The following is a 15,288-nucleotide window of genomic DNA, read 5'->3' on the forward strand; positions in this document are numbered from 1 at the left end:
CTGCTCCTCATTCACTCAGCCTATTGAGTCCACTGATCCCACTCACACAGACCTACCCTCTGCCTTGACCTCTTTCTCCCCTCTCTCTCCAGATGAAATCCTGTGACTAGTGAGGTCTGGCTGCCCGACAACCTGTCTGCTCAACCTCATCCCCTCCTCCCTTCTCCAGACTATCTCTGGAGACCTTAGGCCATTCTTCACTTCCCTCAACTCATCTCTGACCACTGGTTGCATTCCCTCTCTTCAAAATGTCCAAAGTTGCTCCCCTCCTCAAGAAACCAACACTTAACTTCTTTGATGTCAAACTACAACAACATTTTTTTTTCTAAATACTTGAGTGTGCTGTCTCTGACCAACTGACTATCTTGCTATTTTCCTCAAAATGATCTTCTTGACCCTAACCAGTCAGGCTTCAAGACAGGTTACTCAACCGAGACTGCTCTTCTCTGTGTCACGGAGGCTCTCCTCACTGCCAAAGCTAAATCTCATCCTCCTAGATCCACAGTACAAATGAGATGAGCAAAGCAGTATGTAAACATTATTAAACGTAATGAAATATAGTACGTTCTATGTGTGGTCTTAAACGGCAGTAATTTATGACTGAGATTATATGAACATTCTGGGCACTCAAACATATCTGTATCCATTCATAATCAATAGTGTCTCTCAGGACTTCCTCACATTTTTTTCATGTTTCGTGTAATTGGGAAAATTCTCAACCCTTGATACAGTTTGGAAATCATCTTTAGAGGTTTTGTCAGACTGCCTTAAAATGGTTTCAATCCTTGACACTTCTGGCTTGTCCAGTGTTTGCTGCACAGAGATAATAAAGTGTTGTTCCCCTCAGCTCTGTCACAGACTGGTTCATCATGGCTGCCTGACCCTGCTGAGATCCCTGTCACCATCTAATCCTGCTAAGATGAGGCATGACAAAGACTTACCTTGGTGTACATTTATATACACTGCTCAAAAAAATAAAGGGAACACTTAAACAACACAATGTAACTCCAAGTCAATCACACTTCTGTGAAATCAAACTGTCCACTTAGGAAGCAACACTGATTGACAATACATGTGACATGCTGTTGTGCAAATGGAATAGACAAAAGGTGGAAATTATAGGCAATTAGCAAGACACCCCCAATAAAGGAGTGGTTTTGCAGGTGGTGACCACAGACCACTTCTCAGTTCCTATGCTTCCTGGCTGATGTTTTGGTCACTTTTGAATGCTGGCGGTGCTTTCACTCTAGTGGTAGCATGAGACGGAGTCTACAACCCACACAAGTGGCTCAGGTAGTGCAGCTCATCCAGGATGGCACATCAATGCGAGCTGTGGCAAGAAGGTTTGCTGTGTCTGTCAGCGTAGTGTCCAGAGCATGGAGGCGCTACCAGGAGACAGGCCAGTACATCAGGAGACGTGGAGGAGGCCGTAGGAGGGCAACAACCCAGCAGCAGGACCGCTACCTCCGCCTTTGTGCAAGGAGGAGCACTGCCAGAGCCCTGCAAAATGAGCTCCAGCAGGCCACAAATGTGCATGTGTCAGCATATGGTCTCACAAGGGGTCTGAGGATCTCATCTCGGTACCTAATGGCATCTCCAGACTCTGTCACATGTGCTCATGTGCTCAGTGTGAACCTGCTTTCATCTGTGAAGAGCACAGGGCGTGAAGAGCACAGGGTAAGACCCTCCCTCCTCCTGGATATAGAAATCCTTCAACTTCACTGCCTTTTCAATGGTAAGGTCTCTTGCACCATAGACCATTTGACCTCCACCACTGCTGTGGTGCCCACCAGACCATTCTGTTTGGCACTCAGGATTCCAGGCACCGTGACCCAAAGCCCTAACTCTTGCATATCCGTCCCTGTAGCCATTTTAAATGCCTTGATGCTCTCCTCTTCATTATCTGTGCCCCAACTTACAGACAACACCCCATCCAGTGACTGATCTAAGGACCCTTTTTAGCACTTGGCCCTAACTACTGCTTCAAAATTGCTGGCCGCCAACCTCACTCCTCATGGTGTGCCAGTTTAGGTTGGTGCCCTGCCGTACAAGCTCCTGCTGCTCCACCGACAGCGCAATGCAAGCCAGGATGCATCCAGGCACCCTTTTTTTAACAATGTCAGACAGGGTAGCGGTTGTTCTGGCTCAGGTTCAAGGAGACATACCATTCCACTGAACCTGCCCCAGAGACGGTTCCTTAACCACTGAAGATCCTCCTCTGTGGGCTCTAGGGACAGAGGCTTGTAGTCTTCGGCCAGTTACAGGTCATCCACTGAGTCCACCTAATTGGGCACGGCTGGCTTCCTCCACTCGCATTCCACATCGGTACAGCTGATATTGTGAACCACAAAAATAGCCGTTGCAGTTGCATGGCTACAATTATGAGCTCCACGGGGGCATTCGCTTGTGGTAGAGAGAATCCCCTGGTCACCTGTAGAGACCTGCCATGAGGAAGGATGTTAAGTGCCAGATGCCTTTCAATACATGACTATGAACACCTTGAAATGCATATGCTGGAAGACGTGCTATATAAATTAAGTTGGATTTGATTGATGGCATTGCAGCTGTAGAATATTTCATAAACTGTTATTTTCACATGAAGGCAAGTGCAGTTTTTCCATTAACTTTTAATTAATAACTTGGAATTTTATCACTTGACATATCAATCAGTTGGATGGATCCTATAAATCAAGACTGTGTGAATGCACGTACGACTTTGGATAAATAAATACTGTGCCTTTGAAGATTTGTCTCTGGTCATGTGACCCCAATACAGGCTGGATGTCTAAACAAAGTCAGATATTCTGAATGTCAAGAGATTTACAGTTTCATTCTAATCAATGACAACATTCCATAATGGAGTTATTACTCATCTAAGTCTGGTATCCGGAGTAATCTGGTTAGTGATTACATAATTGATTAAGTGGGCTCTTTCCTTGTAGAATGTTGACTGCTGTATAGAACACATTGTATTGCTAAGATGCTTAAACTTAACTTAATAGCTACACTCACCGACACAGGATACATTTTATCCCTCATGCTGGCGCTGAACAAACCCGTCAGTTTCCCCTCACTATAGCTGCACTTCTCCACATGGCCAGACTTATTTATATTTATTATGGATCCCCATTAGCTGCTGCCAAGGCAGCTGCTACTCTTCCTGGGATGTCCAGCAAAATTAAGGCAGTTTATACCATTTTAAAACATTACAACACATTCACAGATTTCACAACACACTGTGTGCCCTCGGGCCCCTAGTCCACCACTACCACATATCTAGGGTGCACATATCTACAGTATGTTATCCTGTGTGTATGCATGTGTCTGTGCCTATGTTTGTGTTGCTTCACAGTCCCCTCTGTTCCATAAGGTGTATTTTCTGTGAAGAGACCTCTTGTGGCATGTCTTGTGGGGTATGCATGGCTGTCCGAGCTGTGCGCTAGTAGTTCAAACAGATAGCTCGGTGCATTCAACATGTCAATACCTCTCATAACCCTGTTCTGAGCTAAATGCAATTTATGTTAGGAGGCTTCCATTAAAGAACAACCTCTGTGTTCTGTTAGACAGGAAACTCTTTATACACAATATAGCAAGGGGTGTAAAGCCATAACACAAGTTTTCTAGTAGCAGACTATGATCGATAATGTCACAGTGAAAAGCCACAGTGTCTAACAACACAGCCCACAATCATTTTATCATCATTTTCTCTCAGCCAATCATCAGTCATTTGTGTTAGTGCTGTGCTTGTTGAATGTCCTTCCCTACAGTATAAGCATGCTGAAAATGTGTTTGTTTACTGTAAAATAGCATTGTATCAGGTCAACAACAAAAAAAATCCTAAAGTTTACTAAAGGTTGGTAACAGGCTGATTGGTCGGCTATTTGAGCCAGTAAAGGGGCTTTACTATTCTTAGGGAGCGGAATGACTTTTGCTTCCCTCCAAGCCTGGGGGAACACACTTTCTAGTAGGCTTAAATTGAAAATATGTAAAATAGAAATGGCAATATCGTCTACTATTATCCTCAGTAATTTTCCATCCAAGTTGTCAGACCCCGGTGGTTTGTCATTGTTGATAGACAACAATAATTGTTTCACCTCTTCCACACTCACTTTTACGGAATTCAAAATTGCAATGCTTGTCTTTCATAATTTGCTCAGATTTACTTGGATGTGTAGTGCCAGTGTTTGTTGCTGGCATGTCATGCCTAAGTTTGCTAATCTTGCCAATGAAAAAAATCATTAAAGTAGTTGGCAATATCAGTTGGTTTTGTGATGAATCTGATTCAATGAATGATGGAGCTGAATTTGCTTTTTTCCACAAAATGTCATTTTAAGGTGCTCCAAAGCTTTTTACTATCATTCTTTGTCATTTATCTTTGTTTCATTGTGTAGTTTCTTCTTTTTATTCAGTTTAGTCACATGATTTCTCAAGTTGCATTATGTTTGCCAATCTGTTGTGCAGCCAGACTTATTTGCCATTCCATTTCCTTTTGTTTCATCCCTCTCAAACATACAACTTTTCAATTCCTCATCAATCCACAGGGATTTAACACTTTTTACAGTCATTTTCTTAATAGGTGCATGCTTATTAGTAACTGTAATAAGACATTTCAGAAATGTGTGAAGTGCAGTGTCTGTTTTCTCCTCATTACTCACCATCAACAAACAAATATTCTTTACATCAACAACATAGGAATTACTACAAAATTAATTGTATGACCTCTTACACAATATATTAGACCCAGCCTTTGGAACTTTGGTTTTCCTAGATATGACTACTATATTGTGATCACTACATCCAATGGATGTGGATACTGCTTTCAAGCAAATTTCTGCAGCATTAGTAAAGATGTGATCATTACATGTTGATTTTATTCTGTGGTGGTTAATTTGTGTTATCAAATGAGGAAAGATAAACTTATCACACAAGTCAGAGTTATACTTAAACTGAATCTTTATTAGTGAGAGCTTTGCAGTAGCGATGATTTGTTGAGAGCCCCGAGACAAAAGTACAAAGGTCTTTTATAGCCAAGATATACCCCTTTCAACCTACATGACGAACAACAAATATATAGAATGGGTCACAAGGTTAAGATCTGTATGAAAGATACCTATAATACATAGCAGACAGTATCTGCTGTGTCAACCGTTTTCATTGTATAGAGACCAGTGTCTGGCCCTCCGACTCCAAACTGGAACCATCTCTCCCTTGTACGGTATAGAACAGAAACATTAACTCATGCTCTGGAATGCTCTTTAGGTTTTATCACCCAAATGACATGGTAAATCTCCTGTCAGTGTTATCTCCCAGAGGTCCATCCTCAGTAGAACACACACACAATAGTTAACAATACTCTATTCTGTTGAATAAAACAACTATTTGATGCAATAAAAGTATTATAACATAATCTTGCAATTTTGCTCTCACAATTCCTAGGCTGTTTATTCCTGTGCTGTTTAACTACCCCGGTAGGTTGACTGATAACCTAAACCAGGTTGCAGCCACTGGTTACAGTTTGAAGCTTTTTCTTGAGTGGGCAGCTTGATGAAAGCCAGTCAATATTTAAATCACCCAGAAAATATAGCTCTGTTGATATCAAATATATTATCAAGCATTTCACACGTTATCCAGATACTGATTGTTAGCACTTGGTGGTCTATAGCAGCTTCCCACCAGAATGTGCTTTAGGTGAAACATGAACCTGTAGCCATATTACTTCAACAGTATTTAACATGAGATCCTCTCTAATCATTACAGGAATATAGTTCTGAATATTCACAGCAACACCTCCAACATTGGCATTTCAATATTTTCTGTAAATGTTATAACCTTGCATTGCTACAACTGTATCATCAAATGTATTATCTAAGTGAGTTTCAGAGATCAGAATAGGACTGTCTTTGGTTACTAGCAAGTTATTGATTTCATGAACCTTGTTTCTTAAGCTACATATGTTAACTTTTCTTTTTGGATGCTTAGTTTTATTGCTTTACTGGGAAGCTCAGCAGAAGTAGATACGCTCATATTATTTATGTCAGTGCAGTGTGAGGCATTCAGGACAGTTAGAGGGACATGTCTACCAACGCCCCTGGTGTAATGTACATTTGCTGAAGCATTATGACAACAATGTGTCACAATGGTAGGTATTAACTGAGCTGGGCTTGGGTCATTGATAAGTCATTGTCTCAAGGCAGCCTTATAATGCTGTGAAAGGATCCAGGAACCCAAATGATTTGGGTGGATCCCACCCTCCTTATGAAACATGTTTGGTTTCCAAAAGGTATCGAAATTGTCAACAAAAGTTACACCCATTGAGCTGCAATAATCACGTAGCCAGTTGTGAAGAGAAAGAATCTTGCTAATACGTTCAATACCACGATCCAGAGAGGGCACAGGGACTTATAGTGGTCCTCTCTCCTTTTAACGCTCTTATGCTCATCCTTGAAAAATGTCATAATGTTTGAACTAGACACCAAAGTTGACATACTTTACAAACAATTATCTAGGCTAAGTATAACAAAATACTGTTTTGATCTACTGCTCTGTTAACTAGCTAGCTAAAGTGTAGTCAGTGGCGAGCTAAAATAGACAAAGGGAACGTAAGAAGTTCAAGACTTTATTCAATTACTTTCAACACAGCGCATGGATTCATCATGGATTGGGCACAAAAGGTCTCCGATAGCGCGCTGGTGAACGGTTGAACGGTAGCGCGCTGGTGAACGGCTGAACCTACATCTGAGCCCCAGCCCCAGACCTCCAGCACCACCCAGCTTCCTCTGGCCTCCACCCCAGCCAGCAGGCCTCCAGCCCAGGTCACCCCATGCAGGAGCTGCCTGTCGGAATTTGTGGTCTTGCTGAGCCCTTCTCTGTTCCTAATTAGTATTCGGAATTTTTGAGAGCAAATCGAGGCGAATAGAGTGATTAACTCACCTTGTCCGAGTGAGAATTTCACGGTTATCAAAACGTCACGCCAAGGTAAGCTTATACGTAATATACTTAATTTGAAGTGTTTGTAGAATCCACGATGTGAAAAATGAATAGTGGAAAGAAGATTGGAACCATTTATGTGTTTGACCGCTAGGCTTTATGGGTATTATGACGCGTCTCTTGTGGGGGACTATAAGCCAGCCTCTCAGAAGTTTCACCTTCACACAGCCTTCTTGACCACTCTGAGGCGTCCGCATGGTCCTAAAGCACACTGAATCATCTTTTTGTATCTCAGTACAATGATAAATCTTGGAGGGACAAAAATGCAATTTCCGAATGTTTTGGGGTCATGTCCCTCTCGTCCCCAGTGAAAGTTTCACCCCCTGGGTCTATATTATCTCAACACTTCTTCTTTTCTCTCCTCACATTATGAGCTGTATCCTCACCGAAGAGACCGTACAGCCCCGTTGCCCGCTTTGACAACCAAACTGACCATTCTCACACACCCCTAACCTCTGCCCCTACACACACACACACACACACACACACACAATACTGTGGCCCTCATACACAAAGCTCCACCCCCCCCCCCCCCCCCCCCCCCACACACACACACACACACACACAACTGTCCTCCGTCAAGTCATTTCCCTCATCCCTCCACTCATCATCCAAAAATCCACACACCCACCACCGCTTCCCCATCTAAACCAGCCCCTACTAGGCCTGAGACCACCACTAACACCACCTCTGCCCCCCAGCTCAGCTCATCCCCAGCCCTAACCCAGAGGCTTCTACCCTTACCCAGCTTAAACAGCAACTCAGTCCCCATCCTACAACCACTACCACCACCTCTTCCCCAGCTGAAACTACATCTGAGCCCCAGCCCCAGACCTCCAGCACCACCCAGCTTCCTCTGGCCTCCACCCCAGCCAGCAGGCCTCCAGCCCAGGTTAAAATGCATGCCAACACCCACTCTCAGCTCAATGTGGTGAATGGTGAGATCTTTGTGCGTGAGTGTGTGTGTGTGTGTGTTAAGTTGCTATGGGAGAGTGTTTTTGTTATTTGTTATCAAACAGCAGCAGCCAGTATTATATACTCTGGCCTCTCTGGCGGATAAAGCGGGCAGACATCCAACCCTAGTTTAAAAAAAACACACATACACACAAAACCTAAATGGTTCACTCGTCAGTCCCATGACTGTGTCTGTCTCTTGCCAGACAGAGAGCTGATTGTGGGGTAGTGGTGCCAATAGCACTTTTACTATTTTAGCTGTTTGGGGTGGGGGGGGGCTTGTGCAGGGAAACAAAGAACAGCTTTTTTTGTGATGCCAATTCAGTGCTGGCTGGGTGTGTCAGTCTACTCCTGTGCCTAGAAAGCCCGGGGCCTGCTCGCTCTCTGTCAATATCCTACAATCAATCCTGTCGGAACTCTCTTTCTTCTTGTTGTCTTTGTAGTAGAACTTGTTAATAGCTTGTGTTTATTTGAAAAAATATGGTATATTTAATGTTAATATAGTACACTGAGTGTAGAAAACAATAGGAACATCTTCCTAATATTGAGTTGCACCCTCTTTTGCCCTCAGAACAGCCTCAATTCGTCGGGGCATGGACTACAAGGTTTCGAAAGCGTTCCACAGGGATGCTGACCCATGTTGACTTGGCTGTGCTTTGGGTGCTGGACCATTCTTGATACACACGGGAAATTGCTGAGCGTGAAAAACCTAGCAACGTTGCAGTTCTTGACACACTCAAACGAGTGCAGCTGGCACCTACTACCATACCCTGTTTAAAGGCACTTAAATATTTTGTTTTGCCCATTCACCCTCTGAATGGCATACATACACACAATCCTTGTCTCAAGGCTTAAAAATCCTTCACCTCGTCAGTGTGTCATGAAAAGAGCAGGTGTTCCTAATGTTTTATACACTCAATGTATGTTATACTGTATATGTGTGTGTGTATATGTTCCCCTAACCCCGGCAGGGGAGCCAGTGTTCCATAATGGTGCTCCTGCCCTGGACCCTGACCTAGCTGGAGTAGTGTCAGCCTTCATCGTCACGGCAGCCATTATCACCCTGCTCCTTTTCATTAAACTGCAATGACGGGACCAGCGGCCTGAGTTCCACACACTCCAGGACCTGCCTATGGTGAGACAGTAGAACACAAGTGGTTAGGTGAAGAGCTAGTGTAACGCTTAACAGTAATGAGACCTGAAGACTTGTGATAGCCTTAGTCTTGTTTTGTGAGCTATTACACTAAGTAGGCATTGTTAGAATTTACTTCACTCACCACCTGTCACCTGGACCAGTGCTAACCGTTCAGTGTTTACTCGTGTTCCTGCTGATATCCTGTTGCGTTTTCCCCTGTTTAGGATGATATGATGGAGGATACTCCCCTGTCCATGTGCAGCCTCTGATGGAGACGGAGAGGACACAGTCTGACCTGATGTAACAGCCAAACGGACCCCCCCAGACCCTCTGTCTCTGACCAGGTGGAACAGCTAGAACCCCACAGACCCTCTCTTTCTGAACTGGGGCTGCGTATCTATAGTCCAACCTGATCTATTCTCCTTGTCCCCTGTCCTCATCTCCTTTCCTTTATCTGCACTGACATGAGAGAAATGGAGTGGTGAAAGCCAGTCCCAGGTAGGCATCCTCCATATTGCTTATCTTGAGCCTGTGATTTCAGATCAGTGCAGATGGAGAATGGGGTAGAAGGAGGCGCCATTTTAGACCATTGAGATGCAACTTTGGCGTTCCTTCTCCGTGCGCAACAGTAGGGTTCTGAGTGTGAACAGCTCTCCTCTTGATCTGTATGGATCCCAGGTTCCATCAGCAGCCCTCCCACATCTACATTCTAGGGTGCACTTTCAGTCAGCTGTGGTTAGGTTGAGTGGTCAGTAACAAAGGATCATCTCTCAACACCAGTTAAAGCCTGGTAGGCTCCTTGTGCCTGGCTATAGTGTCGTACAGTACTGTTGCACTTTACGAATTGAAAACGAGTTCCTCTCTCTAAAGGTCCTGCTTGTTATTGTTCATTTTTAAAATCTTCTCTTGTTTATTTATTGGGAGACTTGTCTCTGGTGCTTTTAGCTCAGTGGGCTAACACAGCCTTGTGGCGTGCAGACAGTCTGGTTTCAAACCTGGTCAGTCACACTTGTAAAAGGGGAGGGGTCTTTGTCTGAGTATCTTTAGTACCTTTTATAGAGCCTTAATGGACTCTCTTCATCGTCACCAGAGATATAGACAGAGTGCGAGTCAATACAGAGGAAACTCCTCCATGTCAGCGCAAAACATTTCATGCTAGTTAAAATTCTACATTTCATAGCAAGCGTTCTTAACTCTGAGACTGGGTTGTCCATCAATGCAGTTCTCACAGCCAGTCCCAGACCCAGATCTATGCTCTTACATGTCTGTGTCTTAGTCAGGAAGAGCTTTGGGAAGATTCAACAGAAGAGATTTCACTGGTGACATGACTGTTTCCAACTGAATTTGAGAAGTTGTCTTTCAATACAATTCACTCCTTGTTTTAATCATGTAACTACATCACATGAGGGTAACTTGTTGCCCAATATGTTAAGTCAGTCAGTGCTAGCCACTACCATTAGTAGTCCATTTACTGTCTCAAGGGAAGGGAACTCCATGAACACAGACATGGTAAATGTATCACACAGGTTCAGAGAGAAACTCTTATGTAAAGCTTTTATGAGGATTATGCTCTATTAATGTGAAGTGAGTACTGTGTGTGTGTGAAATAACTTCATATTTCGGACTTCATAAAGATACTGATAGACTGTGGACAGGTGGATACTGATAGACTGTGGACAGGTGGATACTGATAGACTGTGGACAGGTGGATACTGATAGACTGTGGACAGGTGGATACTGATAGACTGTGGACAGGTGGATACTGATAGACTGTGGACAGGTGGATACTGAGAGATAGAAATGGTTTAACTGACTCAACACTCACAACAGCACATACAAGTTGACCTTTTTAAAAAACTAATTAGCAATAGTTATTTCTATTTCTGAATGTTTATCAAAGTTAGCTACCTTAGAGTTCCTGCTTGGGATACCGCCCTCTAGTTGACAGATTTGTTGGTTGCAGACCAACAAGTCAAGGGGTTTGTTGTCGTGCCACTCATCTGTATCAATGGGACTAAAGTCATTGTTGAAACCAAGTGGTTCTATTCGAGTTGAGTTGAATGGTAGTTAATTTGCACCCCTGTATTAGTAGCTCCATATATGAAGTGCCAAAAAGCAGGTTAAAGAGAAACAGAGGGTTAAACCACTCAGGTGAGTATGTGTGTTTGTGTGTTTGTATTTTGCCTGCTGTGCGTGTTGTAGAAGTAGGTGTGTTGTCTCTCCGTGAGAATCAGACTCCTGATCTCGTCCTTCAGCTCTGATACAGATGCCCTGCAGGACACACAGAGATGGCATTATTACACACGCACACACACCTGATCTGCTCAGTGTGTGTGTATTGAAAGACAGTTGGTCAGGTCAAAGCTGTGGTTTCTGTAGCTGTGTCTGTGTCTGGGGAAAGATACTTTTTAGAGGTTAGGGGTCGGGAGTCACTCAAATTACCTTCATCCATTCTTTTATTATTCATTTGTTCATTCATTCATACCTTGCACCTGCGTTCATACTTCCCCCTTATCTCTTTGGCCTCCGACTGCTGAAGAAACATGTCCTCCTCATGCCTCCCTGTCACACGCATACTGTAAGATGAAACAGAAGGAGTAGGTGTAAGCAGGACTGTGCTTGCCCTCCATTATTATTTTTTTATATATTTTTTTACCGTTATTTTACCAGGTAAGTTGACTGAGAACACGCTCTCATTTGCAGCAATGACCTGGGGAATAGTTACAGGGGAGAGGAGGGGGATGAATGAGCCAATTGTAAACTGGGGATTATTAGGTGACCATGATGGTTTGAGGGCCAGATTGGGAATTTAGCCAGGACACCGGGGTTAACACCCCTACTCTTACGATAAGTGCCATGGGATCTTTAATGACCTCAGAGAGTCAGGACACCCGTTTAACGTCCCATCCGAAAGACGGCACCCTACACAGGGCAGTGTCCCCAATCACTGCCCTGGGGCATTGGGATTTTTTTTTTTTTTTTTTTTTTTTTTTTTTTTTTACAGAGACCAGCTCTGAGTCTGAGATGTATAGTCCTGCAGAAACAACCTGAGAACAGAGTTTGAGTGTGTCCACCTCTCTCCTCAGATGATCCCTTTGCAGCTTAGATGTGGTGTTGGAGGGCCAGTAGGAGGCACCCTTTTCTCTGGTCTATTTTGTTTTATCCCAATACCCCAGGGCAGTGATTGGGGACATCGCCCTGTGTAGGGTGCTGTCTTTCAGGTGGGATGTTAAATGGATGTCCTGATTCTCTGTGGTCACTAAAGATTCCATGGCACTTATCGTAAGAGTAGGGGTGTTAACCCCGGTGTCCTGGCTAAATTCCCAATCTGGTCTTCATACTGTACCATCATGGCCACCTAATCATCCCCAGCTCATCATCCCCATCCCCAACAATTGGCTGATTCATCCCCCCCCTCCTCTCCCCTGTAACTATTCCCCAGGTTGTTGCTGTAAATGAGAACGTGTTCTCAGTGAACTTACCTGGTAAAATAAATCAAATTAAAAGAGCTGAAACTGTAAATGACAATGATCAACGAAAAGGACAGCTTTCACCAAACTGCTCCAAACTGGTATGGTTCCACACTAAGGGCTAATGGTTGATTTAGGATTGGGTCGGGGTACATATCACCTCTCTTCCAGGTTACCTAGTGATGTGCCTTCTCAAAGTGCTGAGCTCACGGCCCACCTCTCTCCTCCATTGCTCTCTCCTCCTTCTCTCCACTCCCGGACTCACCGGCTCTGACCTTCTCCTCTCTCCATCCCTCTCTCGTTCCTGCTCTTTCTCCGTCGCCTGCTCTCACAGCCAGTGAATCTCGTCTGTGAGAGATAAAAGAATAACACATCTACAATATTCATTCAATAAATCTATTAATATTGGTTGCTATATTCCTGTGAGCAATAATTGTTAGTGTCATTTATAGGTACCTTGTAGTGACTGTATGTGGCACTGCTGAGTGTCTCTCTCTGTCCATGTCATGAAGACTCTTGAGTTAGAGACTCTAGGGCCTGGAAACCATTACAACAGGAAGAAGAAATTACTTAAAATGTATTGCTATTTAGGCACCTTTTAAGTATGTAATAAAAAGTATTATTTTATATAAACATATACAGTCGCATGCACACACAACACACACACGGACCTGGATCTGCAGTTGTGATTGGACGGCTGCCAGGTCTGCCCACTGCATCACAGAGGGTGAGAACAGAGGTGGAGGGCTGGGGGAGACGAGAGATGTATAATGCCAAGTACAGTATGTATAATTATGTTATAGTGCCATCTACTGGTTACTCACCCTCATCTTGGCCACGCTGCCATCAGCTGCTGAGAGAATGGAGCTCAGCTGGTGTTCCCAGTTCATCTCATGGCTGCTCTACACAAACCATAGGACAATGGTGCCAAGAAGTCTGGGCCTTTATGGCACAGGAGTTAGTGCACTTATCCTCTAGCTCCAGGCTCTCTGGTAGCCTGGCTCACGTGACCCACAGCGCAGGGAGAGCTGTGAACACACTGGTCTAGAAAGGATGATGTTTGTCATGCAAAATTCGCTCAGAAATTGTGTTCTGGGTTTGATTAGCTCTCTCATATTTTTTTCCCTTGAGTGTTGAGACCTCTCGTTGTTTGGATTTGAAAATGCAACCATTTTAATGGAAGGGGGCAGCGCTCTGGGACTGTGTGTGGCTGTGCTTGTGGGTGTTTGAGAAAGACAGAGGAGACAACCAGTAAAAGGACAGCCTCCTACATTAGCAACACATTCAACTTGATTGGAGTCCACCTGTGGTAAATTCAATTGATTGGACATGATTTTGAAGGCACTCACCTGTCTATATAAGGTCCCACAGTTGACAGAGCATATCAGATCAAAACCAAGCCATGGGGTCGAAGGAATTGACCGTAGAGCTCTGAGACAGGATTGTGTCGAGGCACAGATTTTGGGAAGGGTACCAAAAAATGTTAGTGGCATTGAAGGTCCCCAAGAACGCAGTGGCATCCATCATTCTTAAATGGAAGGAGTTTGTAACCACCAAGACCCTTCTTAGAGCTGGCCGCCCGGCCAAACTGAGCAAACGGGGGACCCTAAGCACACAGCTAAGACAACGCAGGAGTGGCTTCGGGACAAGTCTCTGAATGTCCTTGAGTGGCACAGCCAGAGCCCGGAGTTGAACCCGATCGAACATCAAGAGCATGCTGACCGGTTGCATCACCGCCTGGTATGGCAACTGCTCGGCATCTGACCGCTACAGAGGGTAGTGCGTACAGCCCAGTACATCACCGGGGCCAAGCTTCCTGCTATCCAGGACCTATATACTAGGCGGTGTCAGAGAAAGGCCCAAAAAATGGGCAGAATCCAGTCACCCAAGTCATCGACGGTTACCACCGCATAGCAGGTGGTACCGGAGCGCCAAGTGTAAGTCAAAAGGTTCCTAAACAGCTTCTACCCCGAAGCCATAAGACTGCTGAACAATTAATTGGCCACCCAGACTATTTGCACTGACTCCCCCCGCCCCATTTTTTTACTTTAGTTAATTTAGTAAATATTTTCTTAAAACTGCTGCATTGCTGGTTAAGGGCTTGTAAGTAAGCATTTCACTGTAAGGTCTACTACACCTGTTGTATTCGGCACATGTGACGAATACAATTTCATTTGATTTGATCTCTGGAGAGACCTGAAAATAGCTGTGCAGCGACGCTCCCCATCCAACCTGACAGAGCTTGAGAGGATCTGCATAGAATAATGGGAGAAACTCCCCAAATATAGGTGTGCTAAACTTGTATTCATACCCAAGAAGACTTAAGGCTGTAATCACTGCCAAAGGTGCTTCAGCAAAGTACTGAGTAAAGGGTCTGAATACCTGTTTTTGCTTTGTCATTATGGAGTATTGTGTGTAGATTGACACAGCAGGGGTTCAAACTGTAGAACCCAGTTCCTACATTTGAACATAAAAATAAATTTTATCAAACAACACTATCGTACATTTTATCTCTAGGACCCTCAGGATGACAAATCAGAGCAAGATTATTGAATGTAAGTACATTATTTACTTTCTGACGTGAATGTATCAAACCAGTTGCCGTGATAAAAGTGTTTTGTTGTTGCGCAATCTCCTCAAACAATAGCATGGTATTTTTTCCCTGTAATAGCTACGGTGAATTGGACAGTGCAGTTAGATTAACCCCATAGACACTGTGTATTCGGTAGGCCAAGCTTTGAA

Source organism: Salvelinus fontinalis, chromosome 5, assembly GCF_029448725.1.
Source record: "Salvelinus fontinalis isolate EN_2023a chromosome 5, ASM2944872v1, whole genome shotgun sequence".
Taxonomy (NCBI): domain Eukaryota; kingdom Metazoa; phylum Chordata; class Actinopteri; order Salmoniformes; family Salmonidae; genus Salvelinus; species Salvelinus fontinalis.